General features: G+C 43.0%; 1 pseudogene; it reads right to left on the reverse strand.

The window, feature by feature from the left end:
* Nucleotides 1–321: 321 nt before the first annotated feature.
* LOC138270516 (5S ribosomal RNA) lies at nt 322–430 on the reverse strand (annotated as a pseudogene).
* Between the last annotated feature and the right edge of the window lie 16,839 nt (nt 431–17,269).

A 17,269-nucleotide genomic window follows, 5' to 3' on the forward strand; every position in this document is an offset into this window, starting at 1 on the left:
TCACAAGAAGTGAGATCTGGGCTTAAGACCTCAGGCATATGCTTACCGCAAGAAAGCAAAGCCTTAGCTAGGGATCCCTTTGCCCGTCGTGGAGCAAATGTTTTCTTCAGCTTGGGCCGAGTGTAAAGTGCAGAATAATTGTAAGTTTTCCTTTGGAAAGTGTGTATTTTAGTGTTAGTGCTGTTCTTTTTTATTTCTTTTTTAAAGTTTTTAAGACAGAAAAAAAAGTGTGCAGGAAATAAAAAGTGGAAAATGAAATTAGTGAGGAAGCTGTGTAATTGAGCTAAGACGTGCAGCACCTCGTGTCTGCGAGAGGCAAAATGCCTACAGCAACTGGTATTCCCAGGCGGTCTCCCATCCAAGTACTAACCAGGCCCGACCCAGCTTAGTTTCTGAGATCAGGTGCATTCAGGGTGGTATGACCATAGGCAGGAAAAGCTGCAGTTTCAGCTCTCTTCTGCTCACCAAGCCCACCGCCCAGACCCTGCTGCTCTTAATCGCACCTGCACAGGTTCCCCTTGGGAAGTCGGACATGCGCTCACTGTCGGAGGCCCAATGCCCCAATCCACATGGAACACCATTTTTAGGGTCGAGCCTGCGTTACATGCGTTTGTGCATGCGTTTCGCTTGCAAGACGCATTAGTAGTTAGAAAAAGGCTCAGAGCCCCGCCCATGTCACGTCAGTGTCTTTCATTGGTTTGTGGGCTTGCCTTTCAAAATCCGCTTGCTTTCAATAGTGGAAGACATGCATACGTCATGCCTTTTCCAGTGGTTAGCCCTCTGTGATCGCAGCGACCAAGTACTGAAAACATGCGAGGCTCGCTGTTTTCTGTCCCGTTTGTGAACTACTTTTTATATTTTTTCGCAGCGCGATCTCGCTTGGCAGAAGTCGAGAGCGCTTTGCATGACATCGACCCTGTTCCATAGTTAATTGCACTTTTGCCTGTTCCGTAGATAATTGCACTTTTGCCGATAGGTTTAATGTGGCAAGAAAAGTCCGGTTGGGAGTTTACAACTGCTAATAGCTCTAACGTTGAGAAATGCGAGACCTGTTGCATTGCAAATGCTTGTTTCCTTTTTTTATGAGTGCTGCAGAAGTGGAAAATGCCTCAGAGTATTGTTTTTGTGCAGGATGGTGCCCCTTTCTGCACAAAAACAATCCTACTTACAATACAGGCATACTTGCACCGTGGTGCAAGAGTGCCTGCGTTGCACCTAGGCAGCATATTGTGAGCTGGTGAAGGAAAAAGGCAGGAATGCATAGTATTATATTAAATGTGATGCATTCCTGCCCTTTCCCTCCTGCGCATCACAGCAAGGTTGATTGCTGTGCTTTCTCTCACATTGATAAATGTGCCCCTGAGTTCATAATATGGCTTCTTGTCTTCATTTGTCTAACCTCAAACTAGAGTACCATATCCTGCTAACCTTAATTACCACCATTATATTACACCTGCATACATGGTCCTAAAATGTTCCCATGGCACAATATTAAAGTCCAAAGTATTGTAATACAAAATTATTGCAGTCAAAATAAAAACGAAAAAATATAGAGGACAAAAATACTGACATTAAACAGGTAAGCACATATATTTAAAATTATTCAACATAAATTAACTTTAAAATGTTACATGTTAAAGAAAGTGGAAAGAAACATTTAAGAGCTTAAAAATATGAGAAAATATAAGCTGAAAATAAATGAAAAAAACATTAAAAAATAAAATGTTAAATCAAAAAAAAAAAAAATCAATAAAAATAAATACCCTAACAATTATTTAAATTGTATTAAAGCACTATATATAGTGGCCCCCAGCACTTGTTCCCCCGCCAGGCTTTCCATGGCGGTTGAACTGCCATGAAAAGGCTGGCAGAGAAAAAGGTTTTAATCAGCAGGGCAGTGTTGACTTCAGCGTCACTAAGACCACCATCAGCCTGTCAGAATCAAAGTTCCTGGCAGAGACAGCCATCCCCCTTGCGGTCCAACCACCAGGGTCGTAATAAGGCAGTTGGACCACCACAGCCAAGGTGTTCCAATCGCCATGGCATGTCTGGAGGTCTTGAGACCGCCAGACTCGTAATCAGGCCCTAAACATGTAACATAAAGCTATGCAATTATAATAAATATATACTACACAAATTTCAAAAGTGCATTTAAAATTAGTAATGTAAATACATAACCAAAAATATAAGTTTGTAAAAATAAAAATATGACTATAAATAAAATCCAATAAACGCTAATTAAATATATATAACTTTATTAAAAGAAGGAAAATATAATTCTAGCTCCAACTTAATAAACTTAAAAAATACACATAAAAATATACTATTATAAACAAATTTAAATGAAACTTTGAAAACACATGCATGATAGGAAATCAAATGTACCATTTCTGTTCCAATTTGAGAAGTAGCAGAAAATGTGTTATGCTTCGGAAGGGACAGATTTACTATCTGCAGGACAACCTGAGTACCTTAAGGGAAAATGTTGGACTTTGTTATGTCATATGTTACATTGATTTGTGTAGTGCAATATTCACCCAAGAGGGCTTTCAGGGGATTGGGCAGGTGTGTAGGTGGGTGGTTTCCAATGTGCTTATACAAAGATCCAGGTCTTCAGCTTCTTGTGGAAATCAAGAAGTGAGGAGGAGGCTCTTATGTGCTGAGGAAGTTCATTTTATGTCTTGGATGTGATGTAGGTTAATGAGCCAATTTGTGCTTTGATTTTGCGGATACAGGGAGTGTGTATAATTGAGAATGAGGCAGAGCATGGGTGCCTGGTGGGTTGACGAAAGTGTATGTTACTGCTGAGGTATTCTGGTCCTGTGTTATGCAGAGCTGTGTATGTGTGCCTGAGACATTTATACTGGCTGAAGATATGGATGGGAAGCCAGAGAAGCTTCCTGAGGTTCAGTCAGAGGTAACATGAAAAGTTCATATTCTTGAGAGAGTGCAAAATCATACTTTGCGCTTCACATGAAAAGAGCATAAATCAAAGCCAAAATTTGTGGGTAAATGCCTCATCACAAGGATGTAACTCCCCATCAAAACACAATTGTGGCAGGAAGTGGGAGCAGAAGAGCAAAATACACACACAGCCCAAGTGGGCTAAGGCTATGCAAGCTCTCTGAGTCATGCAAAGGATAACATGAACAGTCATGGTGAACTATGGCAAAGAGAAGTAAGCCCACACAGTGTGAGTAATACAAAATACCTGAGCAAAATCATTAAAAGGAAATAACAAAGTCAAGATCAACATTTCAAATGTCACAACATCAAGCCTATGTGGGCCAATAATGCTCAAGTCCAATAATAATCTAGAATGTTGATTTATATCCTTTATATTAAATGCAGAGTATAACTTTGCACTTTCTCAAGAATATGAATTTGTCATGTTATATTTGTGCTTTGCATGGCTAGGAGGGTTTGCATAGCCTTAGCCCACTTGGGCTGGGACTTTATTTTATATGCTTGTCATGATCCTTTTTTGTATATAAACTGAGGTGTGTCTATTACCTTTAAGTGAGCAAGATGCTGCAACGGCCATAACTCCGAAACACATCATGTTGAATTAAAACGTTTGCACTGTTCCACTGAATCCTAAGTGAGGGAGTTTTTTCTGCTTTGAGACTATCTATCTATCTATCTATCTATCTATCTATCTATCTATCTATCTATCTATCTATCTATCTATCTAACTATCTATCTATGCTTCAAATAGTCATATATATGTAACATATAATATATATATTTTATAATTTATTTTTTATGATTTTATTCTGGGTATTTTACATATTTATTTGTTATATATATATATATATATATATATATATATATATATATATATAGTCTCCACTAGGTAGGACCAAGTTCCATAGAAAAAGAGTCTTTTCACTTGCCTATATCTTTGGCACCGTTTGACGAATCTTCAACCAATTTTCCAAAAAAAGTGCCCCGTGATTCTTGTTGAGCACAGAACATTTTGGGATGATCCGTCAGTAGTGGGGGATGAGAAAAAGGGGGGGTTGAAAAAATTTGTGTTTCCCATGTTAATTCCCATGCACCTTTAGGCAGGACTACAACCCCAACCACTGGACGAAATCAAACCAAATTTGTCAGAAAGCTAGCTTTCAGGATGCAGATTACGCTTTCAATTATTTGGTATAAATCCATTCAGTAGTTTACAAGAAATTAAGGCCATTATAAATTTGTATATCTCTGGCTGTGAATAAGTCGCTAAAATTCATGAATGCGGGTGCTGATAGAAGTGCTTGAAGTAATCGACTTACCAGAACCTCAACAGAAAGTTGTGGCACCCATTTTATGTTATGGGAGAGGGTCCCTAGGGCTGAAAAACAAAATGAAAAATAGCATAAGGGGTCAGGATAGAGGTACCCTGATCCTAGGAGTGTGATATGGAGTGTTTGAAGGTCAAGTTTTGGGTTTAAAATGATTTTTTCCCGCATGTGCAATATTTGAGATCAATCAAGATTAATCAAGAATAATGATGAAAAAGCAGTAAAAATTCACAGACTCATTCATACACTAATTCATTCTCTCATACATGCACTCAGAGGCTCATGCACCCACTCACACACCCACTCGCTCATGCACCCACTGACAAACCCATGCAGACCCTCATGCACCCACTCACAGACCCACTCAGACACTGACGCACCCACTCACAGACCGACTCAGACACTGACGCACTCACTAACAGACCCACCCAGACACTGATGCACCCACTCAAAGACCCACTCAGACACTGATTCTCCCACTTACAGACCCACTCACTCACAGAACAACTCAGACCCTCACATGTTCAGTCACAGACCTACTCGGACACTCACGCACCCACTCAGACCCTCATGAGCCCACTCACAGACACACTCAGACACTCACGCAGTAACTCTCAGACCCACTCAGACACTGACACGCCCAATCACAGACCCACTCCGACCCTCACACACCAACTCACAGACCCAGTCAGACACTCATGCACCCACTCACAGACCCACTCAGGCTCTGGTGCACCCACTCACAGACTCACTCGGACAATGATGCACCCACTCACAGACCCACTCAGACCCTCATGCACCCACTGACAGACCCACTCAAACAATGATGCACCCACTCACAGACCCACTTAGACACTGGTGCACCCACTGACAGACCCACTCAGACCCTCATGCATTATTCACAGAACCACTCCGACCCTCACGCACCCACTTTAACACCCTCTCCCACCTATTCTCACATGAAGAGAGACAGACTATTCGGCTGTCTATGGTGTGGGGTTGGGTGGTTACGGGGATTGGCCGCAGGCCCAACCTCCGCTACGCATGGCCAAAGGCCATGAGAGGCAGTGGTTGGATTAACATATAGTATTGAAAATTACTGCACGTTGAAAAAAACATAGAAATTCACTGAAAAAAACCAAAGGTTACAAGGATGTTATAGTTGGATAATAGAATTTTAAAAGAACATAGAAAGTCACAGAAAAAAACAAAGGTTACAGGGACATTATATTTAGGCTCACATTTTAAGCGTACAAAACCATAGAAATTCACCTGTTATAGTTAGAGTTATCTCAAGTAACTACAACTCTTGTCCTAAAGTAACTATAACTCGTGTCCCGCCATGCACAGTTTTTTCATAAAAAATGTTACTGCAAATATTACATTGATATAATCAGTGATGTTATCAAAAATATCTTGAGTGCTGTAATTTGGGGGGTACTTAGCAGTGCATGGCTGAATCTCTCCGTGACTGATCCCCAATACAGCTGCTTATTCACTGAATAAGTGCCTCTCTTACCCCAAATTAGGAAGGCACCCTTCAAGAAATATCATGCCAACTTTGTGGACCAAAAATGTCAGTGAGCAACTATGCAGGCGCTACCTTCATAGCACACGCTGCCATGACAGCGGTTGGACAGCTCCTTCAGGATGGCAGCTCACCCGAGGAAAGAGCCCAGCTCCATCTAATGCTGCTTGCCCATACAGCTATTTGCACTAACCTGTAGAATGCTGCATATCGTTAGAGATTTTAATATGCGCCATAGATTCTGGAAAGAGTAATGTCTGATCTATCAAAGTCCCTGGGAAGTTGAGTCCAGCAATCATTGCCTTCCAATGCACACAAAACATTGCAACCATCCAGATTGCTCCACTGGAACTACAACTTTACAATTAACCCAGTGACTCCCAAGAGATCCTGTTGGATGAGAGGGCTTGCCCTTGCCAATTTAACTGTACCTAGTCTGCCTTCTAATGTTGAGAGCTCCTGCCAAGCCAAACAGCTCTCCCTCACTGGGAGCAGAGTTTTCCTCTCTTAGGAAACAATTGTTCTCACAGAGAGGGAGTTGCCCTAAGGTAACTATGAATGATGCCCTCACTATGCTCTGCTAATTACTGCACAAATTACAGCACTCATGACTTCTTTGATAACATCATTGATAATATCAATGTAATATTTTTGACTAAACGTTTTGATTTTTTAAGTGAAAAAACAAAAAATATATATATATATATACATATATATATAGATATATATATATTTATATATACACACACACACATATATATACACATACACACACACACACACATATATTTGTCCACCACATTAGTTCTATTTAGTGTTGTTTGGTTAGCGTGCTGACAAGAGTGTGGTCCACTACTTATAATTATATGAAGTTAGTGGATAAACTGTAAATGAAAGTTATAACTATAACTTCAGAATATTTAAAGGTTTGTAGTTTGGTTCGCATAGGGAAGATACGTTTTCCTAACTAAGTTTAACCTTTGTTTTTTTTCATTGAACATATCTAATAATAATATGTATGCAGCCAGGCCCTATGAGCCTGCCCACGTCCTGGGTACCACCACCTCCATGAGGGGAACAGGATAAAAAAATACTGCAGGGGGGCTGCATGCCTTCCCACAGTGCCAGGGAACACCACCTCCCTGGGGCAATTTATAAAATTAATGGGGGACTGTATGGCTCCCCTGTGCCCCAGAGACCACCACCTCCCTGGGGCAATTCAAATCTTTAGAGGGCGGCCATGCTGCCCCCATCCATGCCCTGGGGAGTGCCGAATCCCAGGGGCCAAAATCAAATAATGAAGGAGTTCGTCATGGACCCTCTTGCCCTGGGGACCACCACCTCCTGGGGCTAAAATAAATACTGCAGCATTGGAAGGGGCTGCACGGCCCCCCTCAAGGAGTTATAGATGGCCGGGGGACCGCCAACCCCAGGGCTAGTTCATACTACTTCCTGAGGTGCCCACTCTCAGGAAGTAGTTGTTTGCTTTTGCTTGATGTGAGCTGACAGCTCCCACCAAGCAAAAGCAAACATAACTCCGCTTTCTGCAAGCAGGAGCTGTCAAACAGATACTGTTTGCAGAAAGTGGTGTTTTCATCTGGTGTAGCCGAGAAAAGGGGGGTCCTAAAAATGTTTGCCCCATTCTATGTCTATGGGATTTTTCAAATTGTTAATCCGAACAGCCAAAAGGAATTACACCAAATTTGGTAAAAAGCAAGATCTAGGTTCAGAAAGAATGCGTTTTATAATATGGTGTAAATCGGTTCAGTAGTTTTGAAATTATATAAAATATAAAGATATGTGTTAAAGTTGAAATGACCCCAAAAATCGGTTGAAAGATTCAAAATGGTTTAGAATGAAATTGGATTTGGAAGGCCTCTGCCTGAATGTCACCTATAATGTTCTTTCTGGCATAAGTTTTAAGGAGATCCTCACAATGACAATCCAACAAAATCACAAAACAATCATGATCATTTTACAAAACCCAAGACCGCAGACCTAGGATCACATTACGAGTTATGTGAAATAGTATTACTACAATTTTTCATGAGATGATATTGTGCTGCATGATTACAAATCTTTCCACGTGAATAGATACAGTATACTAGTCTGATTCACCAATGTTCTTGCAGAGTTACTGAATGTGGTAATCATCACAGCTATTGTAAGTTGATGAGCATTAAGGCTCAGATTTAGAAGTAGGGAGTAGATGGGGAAGTACTACTAAGATTATCCTCTCTCTCACAGCAAGTGGTAGATATTATCAATTGCAAAAAAGAATCATAAAGAAAATGTCAAATATGCCTTGCAATAATACTTGAAATGTTTTCCACCCCAATTAACACTACCACACACACCAGGCCTAAAACAGTCCACAGGAAACAGCCAAAGTCACTAGAGACTCTATGTATGTATAAATACATCATAACAGCACCATGGAGGAAGCATTCACTGACCAATACTTCTGCCTACGTGAATTCAAATTCTGACACAGCATGATCTTCAGCAGTTGCGACATGAAGATCTTGTCAGTGATGAAGGGCATTGCCATTCGCTAGGTGCAGGAGAAGACCCAAGTTTGTTAGGAGGTGGTTTGAACCTCATATTATTACCACACATCCATGAAAGAGAGCACTACCCGACCATTTTACTCAAGATCACACAGGATCCCTACCCTGTTCCATCTGTCACCAGCTCCACCAATGACTGCATATATAAAGAAATGAGGACCAGAGGTAGATGTGAGGAAATGGCAAAGGGATAGCAGTGAAGAGAGATACTGGACTACCCCACTGTAACTCATCACTTCTGCTGTGCAGCAGACCATAGTGGTGTGTTTAAAGGCAATAAGAGATATTGTTAGTAACTGGCCGCAACTGTCCTTCATTTACTGTGGCAATTATATTTCTGTGCAACAATTGTTCTGTACGTTCATGTAGAACTTGTTATACCTGACATTAAACATATAAGAGGAGTGCCTGAAACATATGTTTAGCAACACTTCCCTCTACAAGTAGGATAACTACCCCAAGCTTTGTCACAATGCACTCTCTTTGGAAGATGTGTCATATTTTGTAATGGATTTGTGTGCTACAGTAAATAATTGGCAAACACTAATGTCCTGAGATGCCCAACTTGGCAACTCTTATAAACACATTGAAACTCTGAATATCTTATGTATACATCTCATGTGCAATATAGTTTTGAATTAAGAATCTTTCCTTTTACATCACAGAATAACCCTAAGTGTAATATCGACCTTACACTCTTTAGAAAGGTTCAGCTTACAGGTTCAACATGATTCAAAGTTCAATTTCACAACATGGCTCTAAGCTGGGAATACTTCTCAATAATTTCAATGTCTTTCAAAAAATTTGAAAGAGAAGCAGATTTGTAAACCAACTACTATTTTTTAATACGCTATATATTTGAGACCAATAACCTTGCTTCACTCTGCATTCCCATACAATGTGAATGAAAGTACACATAGCTGTGTTGTGTTGCAGACAATTTGGGTTAGATACTTTGCCCATCTTCCATAACCTTTCCAGTGTAATAAACCCTACAAAAATATTAAAATTGAAAAAAGCTAAGTTTGGAAGAAACTAATGACTGCCTAGCCATCCTGGATGCCAGCCAGTCTTACTCCTTCTTGTCAGTTAAGTTTTATTCCATCTTTCCCTGTAAGCTCTAATCAGGTCTGTTGTATTAACCACCAATGCGCTGTATGGCTGCAATATACACTTAACTCCACGTTTTTCTTTGACTTATTTGTATTTGGGCTTACATTTAGGGTTGGGACCGAGCAACCTTTATACATATAAAATGCAGGTCACACTAGCAAATAATAAAAATAATTGTGAGTTACAGAATAAACATTCTTCTTTTAATTGTTCAATAGGTTTAAAATGGCTGGCTGCACAGATATCAAGCGTCCACTGAAGTTCCAGACTTGAAAGTCTTCCAATTGGGCCACTGTAGAAATCTAAGGACCTAATTAAGAGTTTGCCGCCTGCCGCATTACTGATAGGGTGGCAGCCACTGTAGTGGCGACCTGCCCGCCGGCCCAATTATGACATTCCCGCTGGGCTGAGGGGCAGAAACAAAGGTTTCTGCCCATCAGCCCACCAGGAACGTGTCAGTGGCATTGTCGCTGGTTCATAAGCAAGCCAGCAGCATTGCTGCCACCTGGAGGGAGCCCCAGCACCCTCGTAATGTGCATTGTCTGCACAGCAGACAGTGCTCATTATGAGGATGCTGGGCAGGGGGACCCCTGCACTGCCCATGCCACGGGTCCCGTGCCACGGGCATGGACAGTGCAGACGCCCCATGTGGCCCACTGCACCTGTTCTCCGCCAGCCTTTTCATGCAGTGAAACCGCCATGAAAAGGCTGGCGGAGAACCAGGATGTAATCAGCAGGGTGGCACTGTGTGCCATCAACCCATTGGGATCACCGATCCCGGTGGAGATGGCGGTACCCTGGCAGTCGGATCGCCAGGGTTCTAATATGGTGGTCGGACCGCCAGAGCAGCGGTGGTCCAGACCTCCTCCGCAAGTCTGGTGTTCTAGTGACTGTCAGACTCGTAATTAGGCCTGAAGTCCCATACCACATGGGGTTTTTGTTTGTCAGTACCCCCTCCCATCTAATTCATCTCAGTGCCTGGTGCTAACAATTCAGCGTTATTTGGGTGTAATGCTTGATCTACTTACCATGTAGCTTATAGGCCAAACTGTATTTCTACAAGATATTGATTTCCCATCTTGCTCTTGTGCCTGTCCTATTTTCATAGAACCAATAATTTATTGGGATTAACTGAGGTGGCCAGTAGTAATATCAGTTAACCTTCGATCCATCATGATAAGGCAACTGCACACATTTATTAAAAGAAACGTTGTGGGCCCTATCCACCCACAACTAATTCGTTAGAGAGGATTATAATGTTGTAAAACATGGTGAAAAGTGTCATTTTGTATAAAGTATAGTAATTGAGGTAGTTAAATAATTTTATTCAGAGCAGCCCTACTTATTATTAACAGTGGGAGTTTGCTCCAAGCTTCCATGTACTTCTCAATCGAGTGTAACAGTAAGACAGTACTCATATTTCAGAGAGTTTGTCACCCAAATATTTAAAGTGATCACTTGCACATTTTGGCCCGTATTTATACTCCGTTTGCGCCGAATTAGCGTCGTTTTTTTCGACGCAAATTCGGCGCAAAACGAACGCCATATTTATACTTTGGTGTTAGATGCGTCTAGCGCCAAAGTATGGGCAAATAGCGTCATTTTTTTGCGTGAACGCCTTCCAAGGAAGGCGTTCCCGTCTAAAAAAATGACGGCGACGCAAATGCGTCGTATTTATACTCCCGGGCAAAAATCACGCCCGGGAGGTGGCGGGTCAAAAAAAACCGCATTTGCGCCACTATTTAACGCCTGGGTCAGGGTAGGCGTTAAGGGGCCTGTGGGCTCAAAATGAGCCCACAGGTGCCCTCCCCTGCCCCCAGGGACCCCTCCTGCCACCCCTGCCTACCCCAGGAGGACACCCAAGGATGGAGGGACCCACCCCAGGGACATTCAGGTAAGTTCAGGTAAGTATAATTTTTTATTTTTAAAAAAAAAATTGGGTGGCATAGGGGGGCCTTATTTGTGCCCCCCTACATGCCACTATGCCCAATGACCATGCCCAGGGGACAGAAGTCCCCTGGGCATGGCCATTGGGCAAGGGGGCATGACTCCTGTCTTTACTAAGACAGGAGTCATTTAAATGGCGTCTGGGCGTCAAAAATAATGGCGCAAATCGGGTTGAGGCGATTTTTTTGCCTCAACCTGACTTGCCCCATTTTAAGACGCCCTAACGCCATTTTCCCCCTACGCCGGCGCTGCCTGGTCTACGTGGTTTTTTTCCACGCACACCAGGCAGCGCCGGTCTGCTAGCGCCGGCTAACGCCATTCCATAAATACGGCGCCCGCATGGCGCTTCAGAATGGCGTTAGACGGCGCTAAATTTTTTGACGCTAAACTGCGTTAGCGCAGTTTAGCGTCAAAAAGTATAAATATGGGCCTTAATTGCTGAGAAACAGAAGAGCCCCAAAAGCTCCCTCCCCAATAATGGAACACATATGGGCTTTTCCCAGTTTACTTGAGGAAATCTGGTGGATTTTCTTTTGTCATAGGATGCAGAGTTCTGGCTTTAGGGTAAAAAAACAGCATATTGTCCGCAAACAATGAAATATGTTGTTCACAATCTCCCCTTCATTGATACCCCAAGAGCAGAGTACCCCACCTTATCCACTCCACAAGCGGGTCTATGACCAGGGTCAACAGTAGAGAAAACAGGGGACATGCTTGTTGCACTGTACAGTCTATGTGAAAAGGACAAAAATTGAAATTATAGAATAATTTTATAGATTGTCATTAAAATTGTGTAAATTAAGAGGAGATGATCTCACCGTAGTGTTGTCTTTCAAGAGATGTATGGGAGGTAATTTTTGAAATCATAAATGAAAGGTTTAAAATGCATGTTACATGCACAAGCTTTTTTTTCTGATGATTAGCATGTAGAATTTACGTTATGTATTTGGGGAGGTGCTAATATCTGCAAAAGTGTACTGTACAATTGATTTTTTAAATAATGAGACCGCTTGCACTGACACTTTGATAGCAATTGCACTTTTATGCACATTTTGCATTAATAGTTCCCAGGTAGGTTTGGGGCCCTATCACTTTAAAAGCATTTGCACTTTTTTGGCACTAACAGTTCCTGGGTAGTTATGAGTTGGGGAGCAATATAAATAGATATTAAAATGTGCAATAGTGTACTTTACACAATAGCTGTCCTAGTATTCTTGTACTACTACAAAACATCTTGCAGAATAAATTCAACCGGGCAAGAACTAGGTCGAGGATTACCTTGTGCTGGGTCCTACTTTATACTGCGGGTACCTGTTATGCTGAATTGTACAGTTATTATATCATCATGCAATAGCCTTTTATTGACATTATATGCACTATTCTCCACATAGAATACACTATGCTCTACAAGAACAAGGAAAAAAGTCAAATGAACCAGTAAAACAAATAAGGGGCAAAAGAGTCACGTTCATGATTATTGTTGGCAGCACTATAGCATCTGTAATTTATGGCCCAATTTGGGAGTCATTATCTTTATCCTCTTTACGTGCATACTGTACTGAGCATTGAAGAAACACTGTCCTGTTTGTGATTAGTGCTTTCATGCATTTTCAATTCATGGGGAAGCATTTACATCTCTTTAGGTACTCCTCATCTGCTCAAGGATTAGTACCTTTACCTCTGACTCTTTGGATCATCTCTGGCACCTTACCAGGCTCTCAGATAATGTTTCAGGAATAATTAAATCAAGCTGCAAATATAGTTTTCTCCCATTTTCTCAACATTCATGACATGGATAATGGTTAAGCTTGATCTTTTATCTGAGAATCTCTCTTTGCACTTTATATGCTTGAAATTTGACAGTCATGATTGTGTTTTTTTAAATATTTATGTATCTCCCTTGAATTTCAACTTTTATGACTACGATACTTTACCATGATTATGAATCCTTAATGGCACACAATTTCTGTCAAACATTGAGGGAGATACGCATGTTCTAGTTGATTTTCGCAATAAACAGGGATGAGGGACTACACTGATGAATGCACTTTACTATCTAGAAGGTGGGACTCTATAGTCCAGTTGTAGGTATAGTCCCGAAACGCATCAACCTGTTGTTATTTTGCACTAATGTTGTTTGAAACTACTAAAAGGATGAAGTGAACTGTTGAGCCTGTGGTGCTGTTCATTCTGACCGTTGATGTGTGGGAAGGAATTCCTTGCAAATACTTGCAGTCTCCAGCTTTGGCACCGTTTGACAAATCTTTGCAACTGTTCACTACAGCTGCTGTCTTCCAAGTTTCGGGGTGATCATCAAGTGAGAGCCAAAAAAAAGGAAAATCACAAAGCACATTTTTAATGTATTTTCTGATAGGGTCTTTAGACACGACTACAGCCCAAACTGCTGAACAGAATTACACCAAATGTGTCAGGAAGTTAGATCTTGGCGCACAGATAATGCTTTTTGGTATAAATCCACTAAGTGGTTTTGGAGTTAATAAAGGAAAAACATGTATGTCTGGGCAGGTCCTAAGCACAGTTCTCCTGGTGAGATGTAATTGGCTGTCATCACTTCACCCCGGAAGAGCTGGCAGCCATTGTGGGACCAATATATATGGTAGCCCCCTATTGAAATGCATTGTAGTGAATGGCAGTTTTTCAGGGTCATGAAAAGGAGAACATATAAAGGATGATAAAAGAGTTTAGTTACAATATAAACCATTTGTTAATGGTACCATACTAATTTTAGGAATTGTGCTGTGTTGTAAGAGGACTTTATCATGTGAAAAAGCCTTCTGCTGGGATTTCATGAAACATGTTTCAGAGACAATTGTTTGTTCATGATTTTCCAATGGAGGTTATAGAAGATGCTCCAGAAGCTAAAATGAAAGCATACTTTCTTTAAATTTGTGCTATCTTTCTCAGCCATATTAGCACGAAGTCTGATATTCTCAGTGAAACATGTACTTCCAACAGGAGCAGCTTGTCAGTTGATTCCCTTGAGTTCTACTGCATCATCCCAGTGTTCTAAAAAACAACTATCCCATTAACATTCTTACTTCTGACAAAAGTTCATTTTGTCATAGAAATGATGGTTAGTGCTGTAGGAAAAACTATTAGGGCATGTTTTCAGTGAGTTCTCAAATATCTTCCTCTTATATTTCACTAAAACATTCTGATATGCAGACTGAAACATGCATTATGAACACTAGCAGCAGACTGGCAGTTAATTCCCTGGTGGCAATTGACTCACTTTACTACGGAATTTTAATGAGCAACCAGAGTGCTAGCATTCTGAATGTATGCCAAAAGTGTGGCATATCTGGGTATCATCTTGATGGAATCAAAATGGAAAACCGAAAGCATTTTCTACTGAGGACACTGCAGTAAATGAAGAAATGGGGGATCTTCATAAGAAATAAGGCTTCCAAGATGGCCACCAGGAACAAAAGCCCAAATGTAGCACAAATATCACCCATATGTAGCCTAAGTGAAGCCAAATGACAGATGTGTGCAAAACACTTATTGTTTTGTTGTTTTTTGCAGTTTTATATAGAGCAGACTTGACCCGAAGGTATTGGAGTGCTTTATATGAGCATCAGTTACAGCACACAAGGACACATTCATTTTGGTTTTAGGCATGGGGAGATTAAGGGGCTCATTACAACATTGGTGATAAAAGGCGCTTATTGCCGTGTCGAAGACCGCCAATACACCGCCGCGGCTGTGGAATTCCGCCACAGCTATTATGACCCAGATCTCGGAATCCGCCGAAAGTCAGACACCCACACAAGTCTGCCACACCAAAGGTCAGTGATAAACTGGCGAAAACAAAACCTCCACCGTCAAGCCAACAGAAACACGCCCATGCTATCACGACCCACAAATCCACGTGGCGGTCTTTCAACCGCGGTATTCCATTGGCGGTACACACTGCTGCGCTCAAAATACACACACATCTCCAAAACACCGCCACATTGGACAAATCAAAATACACACACCTGACACACATACAAACACCACTCCCACATACCCAATACAATATAAAACACATATCCACATCCCCCATAAACCCCTACAACCAAAAATTAGAGACGAAGGCCAGAGAGAGACTACAGCAATAGACAACCCCACCACACAGAGGCACACAACACCATCACCCATAAAACATCCACGCTCAAAACACCCCACACCACCACACATCACCACACTCATCAACACATACACCACCCCATACATCACCTACACCACCCCATGTCACGCCAAAGATACCCCAGGTTTTCCGAGGAGGAGCTCAGGGTCATGGTGGAAGAAATCCTACGGGTAGAGCCACAGCTATTTGGAGCTATGGCGAAGAATCGTCGACAGGGTCAACGCTGTGGGACAGCATCCAAGAAATCGGGAGGACATCCGGAAGAGGTGGAACGACCTACGGGGGAAGGTGCGTTCAGTGGTCTCCAGGCACAACATCGCAATTCAGCGGACTGGCGGCGGACCCCAACTTCCCCCCCCCCCACAACTAACAACATGGGAGGAGCAGGTCTTGACCATCATGCATCCAGAGGGCCTCGGAGGAGTCGGTGGAGGAATGGACACTGGTAAGTCAAATCTTAACTATCATATCCCCCACCCTACCTGCATGCTATCACACACACCCACCCTCACCCCCTCCCCTATCACTCCAACTCCTCACTAATGTACTAATAACACAAACCACACATCCCAACACCAAGCCCTGCATGACCCAACTAAGCATGGACACCCAGCACTAAAGCATGCTCACTGCACATACCCATAACAACCCCCCAACCATCATCATACAAGCCCCCACACAGGAATGCTTGCACTGGGGTACACGCACACCCACCCATTGCACACCATGACACACACACATGCAATAATCATGCTCTTATACCCCTGCAGGACCACTACGTAACGTCACCACACAGGAGGGTCCAGACATCTCCACTCCACCCACAGAAGAGGCCCACAGTGGCGACAGCAGCTCTGGCCAACTGGATCCAGATGATCAGCCCGGACCATCATGGGCCTCGGGACAGTCGGTTCCCCTTGCACAGGCACAGCCCAACACTGACCTTCCACCCTCTGGTAACACCAGCACAGCACCAACCCAGCGGGCCCATACCTCCGTACCCAGGACACGTCAATCAGCGGTGTGTCCACCACTACAGGGAACCCAGGGTAACCCACCACCCCAACAACAACAGGGTCCTGGGGGCAGTGGTAGTGGGCACACGGTCCAAGGGACGGAGGCACAGGAACACAGGGGAAGTGGGAGGGCTGCTGTGCGATAGGGGGCAGACAGGCCAAGGGAACCCACCCTCCACGAGGCCCTCTCCTCCATCATGGGAGCATACCACCACTCCCAGGAGACGATGGCTACGGTCCTGGCCAAGTTTCAGGAGACCCAGCGCCTGCAGGACAAACAGTATTTGGGGTTCAGGGAAGAGCTCAGAACCATCAGCTCCGCCCTGGGCACCATCCTAGGGGTGCTGAAGGAAATACAATAGAATATGAGGGACACCATGGCACTCCAAGGGGCCCCTGACACTAGCATGGACGATGAACTGCCCACCACCTCCGCCGGCGCAAGTGGACAGGACGCCCCGCCACAGGACCACCACACCAGCACCCCACCCCCTGCAGACGGACAACCACCCTGCAAGCGGTCCCTGAGATCCAGGAACAGGACAGAGCAAGATGGCAAGACCCCCGCCAGGAAATGAGACCACCCTGATTGTCCTCCCACTGTCTCACTTTGTTACCCTGTCCAGATTAGAACTGCCCCAGCTCCA

This window comes from Pleurodeles waltl, chromosome 2_1, assembly GCF_031143425.1.
Source record: "Pleurodeles waltl isolate 20211129_DDA chromosome 2_1, aPleWal1.hap1.20221129, whole genome shotgun sequence".
Lineage (NCBI taxonomy): Eukaryota > Metazoa > Chordata > Amphibia > Caudata > Salamandridae > Pleurodeles > Pleurodeles waltl.